This window comes from Pinus tabuliformis, chromosome 6, assembly GCF_031772625.1.
Source record: "Pinus tabuliformis cultivar Carrire ecotype Pingquan chromosome 6, CPIR1, whole genome shotgun sequence".
Taxonomy (NCBI): domain Eukaryota; kingdom Viridiplantae; phylum Streptophyta; class Pinopsida; order Pinales; family Pinaceae; genus Pinus; species Pinus tabuliformis.
The window spans coordinates 8,136,353-8,140,400 of NC_142292.1; the positions used below are offsets into that span (position 1 = coordinate 8,136,353).

At 39.4% G+C, this 4,048-nt stretch overlaps 1 pseudogene; it reads left to right on the forward strand.

The window, feature by feature from the left end:
* The first annotated feature begins 1,638 nt into the window (after positions 1–1,638).
* Positions 1,639–3,149, forward strand: LOC149256950 (uncharacterized; annotated as a pseudogene).
* The last annotated feature ends 899 nt before the right edge of the window (positions 3,150–4,048 follow it).

Consider the following 4,048-nt stretch of genomic DNA (forward strand, 5'->3'; position numbering starts at 1 on the left):
TTCTACTTAATGATCAACTTGAGCATTTATTCATTGTGCTGTTCACATTCTATTATCTCCTTGGTTTGAGGATCCTTTGTAGAGGGTAGTTTGAGTTTCTTCCTTAATGATGTTATGTCTGCATTTTTCTTTTTGATAATTTCTATCGAGTAGTAAAAAGGGTCTCTTTCATCTCTAATTACCTCACATTAATTTGTCAATCCAGGAACGTTTTGTTATTTCAAAGAGTGTATCAGTTTGAGGCTATCATTTGCCAGAGTAATGCTAGTAGTATAGTGCTAAAAAATACAAGAGTAAACGGGTGCTTGTTTATAGAAAAATACTTTTAAAGATTAAACCGTACATTCAGAAAACTAAGCAATTTATCAGTCAAGGGTTCAGTAACAGTAACTCATCCCTTTGTAAACTGATGAAACCAAAGGAAATTAGGGAACAGATCATCGATCTGGGAACCAGACAGTAAATGTCAATGCCCACTACAGTCTCAGATCATTCTACACACCGAAGCAATAATAACGCAAATAACAGGAAATGGAACAACAAATAAGGAATGGAACAACGACTAGGAAACTGTAACAACAACTGAGTTTAATAAGCAGCAACACCTTAGTCTACAAGAATAAATGAAACAATCGTGTCCTACAGAAATCAAATGGCAATCCCCTACCTTTAAGGATGAATCGAACAGCACACGGAAATAGAACAACACTGATTAATGATGGAATATGAAACAGCGCTTGAAAGCCAAATACAAATGCACAATAACTTAACACACGACACACCTTAATAGTAATCTGATCTTGGTAATCCAATTATCAGTCTTAGTTATAAGGAATACGACTGTATTTTGTAATGGAACAGCAACGTCAATAGATTCAACAATCGCAAGGATATATAATCTTTAAGATGAATTCAGTAATACCAATTAATAAGTGTTACAACACTGATACTCTGTAATTGAACATCAATAGTATTCTGTAAAAACCAGTTATATCAGCACTTAAAGGAATAGCAATGCATTGTGTTATCACTTAAGAATTCTAATTTCAAAACCGCTCACATTAGTTTGATGGTAAAAAAATTCGGTGCTAGTCTAGGTTTGAGTTTTTGTTTGCCTTAGAGTCTGAGTCTTAGGAGTCCACTGTGCATTCTCATTCACCACTGGTCTCATAATTCACACAATTTCCGCGTGTCAGCTTTGTTCAAAGGTTATTATGTGCTACAAAGCTCCTTAAGTAATTTCGTAGCGCATAAGTCAGTTTTAGGTGTTTTCGCAACGCAACATGTTTCATGTGATTTCATAGCGCAGAAACCCGGTCTAGGTGATTTTGTGCTGATCCATAGCAAATCTCACCCAGCTGTCATACTTATCAAAATCCGCTGTGTTTAGGTCGTTAGGTGTCTTGGTACCAGTACGTGTTTGCAGTTGTATTTTACTCTGCGGTTTTGGTCATTCAATCAGGCTTCTCAAAATAGTCTTAGAGCAATCGGGGAAATGTTCTTCTAGGTTTTGCTTCTATTCCTTTAATTTGGGGTAGTCTGAAACTATTCCTTGTAAACAAAAAGGATAACTTAATGGCACCAGGACACACGGAGAACAAGAGTCGATGTAATTCAGTGGTAGGTTGAAGGTTTTGGATGTGTGAAGGTACTCGTTCCTTCGCAATGAAGATGGCTTCAGCTTGGCTGTTCGTGGTGCTTTTGCTGGTAATTGCAGTGAATGTGGGAGTTGAAGGGTCAGTGCACGAATACAAGGACGCTTCCTTCAAGGAGAGTGGAAACGCTTACCTGCTCTATGGAGACAACGAGGGCATGAGAGCCTCGATTGACTCTGATCAGAAGTCTAGATCCGGCCCCAACAATGGAAAATCTTACATCAAGTTTGAAAATATTACTTTGCGGAGGACAACGGAAGCTGCTGCTCAGCATTCTGGCATGGAACACAGTACTGGACTGGTCCAGGCTATCATCTTTGAGGCATCTGATCGAGATGATATTGGTGGTTCACTATTTGGTGGCCAAAAGGCTATCTGCTGTACTCCCGACCTTGCCAAGATAGAGGGGTGCAAACAAGGCGAAGTCATTTGGCGCCAATCTGCAGGAGATACCAAATGGACTTACGTATTAGATATTGAATTTAGTGGAGATGAAATTTCCCACACTTTGTCAGCACAATCAGTAACAATTCCTAAGACTGGAATGTATAACTTGTATTTTATATTTTGTGAACCAGCCCTAAAGGAGCTGTTGCTGGATGGAAAGACTATTTGGAAAAATCCCACAGGTTATTTACCAGGCAGGATGGCATCCCTAATGACCTTTTATGGCTTTATGTCGCTAGTATACCTATTACTTGGACTCATTTGGTTTTCCCAGTATATCAGGTTTTGGAAGGATGTACTATAGCTTCAGAATTGTATTACCCTTGTTATTGCCCTTGGTATGTTTGAAATGACACTGTGGTACTTCGAGTATGCAAATTTTAATGCAACTGGAGTCACGCCCATGGGAATTACATTCTGGGCCGTTACATTTGGGGCAGTGAAGAAAAATGTGGCCCATCTTCTCCTTTTGGTTGTTTCAATGGGTTATGGTGTGGTTAGGCCTATTCTTGGTGGTCTTACTTCAAAGGTGCTTCTTCTTGGAGCGACATATTTCCTGGCTTCTGAATTGCTTGATGTGGTAGAGAATGTTGGAACAATTGATGATTTGTCGGGGAAGACAAGGATGTTCTTTGTCCTTCCAATTGCTATTTTGGATGCATTTTTGATACTCTAGATTTTCACTTCTTTGTCTAAAACATTGGAGAAGCTCCAGGCAAGGAGGCGGCTAGCCAAGTTGGAAATTTACAGGAAATTTATAAATGCATTGGCACTGGATGTCATTGTTTCTGTGGCTTGGATTGGATATGAGCTGTATTTCAAGGCAACAGATCCTTTTAGCGAGCGTTGGCAGAGTGCACGGATCATAACTGGATTTTGACACATGCTATCCTTTGCTCTGCTCTGTGTCCTCTGTGTGTTGTGGGCACCATCTCAAAGTTCTAGACGGTATGCTTACTCAGAAGAAGGTTTCTCTTCATGGAGGGAGGAGTTCAGATGTTTGTGTCTCAGGTTGTCATAGCAATAATATTAGGGATTAAATTTGGAGCAAATGGAAACAACTCGCAGTTTGAGCATTTTTATAGAGGACAATCAGGGCGGTGCCGACGTTACACAAATTCAGAAGCTTGTCCTATATGGGAGCACTGTGGAAACAAAAAATATGAAGGAGTTGAAGAAAATTAATGAGGATCAGTAGATGCCAAGAAAACCCGCATGCATGTGGCATATATGTATGTTTGGTGTGGAACATCAAAACATGGAGAATCTTGGTCAAATCTCTTTCAGGATTTACTGTGGAAAAAATCCTAATTGGATGAAAAGCTGTTTGCATCTTTCCTTAATCGCTTGTTTAACACCCTGAGTTGCACTATTATTGAGTTTTTTGTTTCACTTAAGGAAATGGGAGAACATTACCAGTTCCCAGAGTTGCAATTAAGGAAATGCATCAGCTCCTCAACCTTTTGACACTGGCGACAGAGGTTTTTTCTTTTTGAAACTTCAAGTTCAGGGGAATTTAAAGTGGTTATAGAATGGATTCAAGTTGATGCTGCTCATGGTAAAGAACGCATTTGGATAAGGAGGCTTATGTATTATGCTGCTATAACCTTTTTTCTACTGTGGTTATCACCGCTTGCAGTTTCTGTTATATCATTTGGCTGTGGTTATCACCGCTTGCAGTTTCTGTTATATCATTTGGCTCATGTGTACTGATGCATATAGAGCTTACTCCAGGCCGAGTTTTTACTGCAATTGCGACTTTCCGCATAGTCCAAGAACCTCTGAGATCCTTTCCTCAAATAATCACTGCAGGAGAACAAGCTGTTTTAAATAACTCAGCAGTTTCGTAGTGCGCTACGAAACTGCTGTAGGTGATGATTTTAACGCAAATCAAACAGTTTTGAATTATAAGCGGGAATTTTGAAAAGGAAACATCTAAAAGGCAT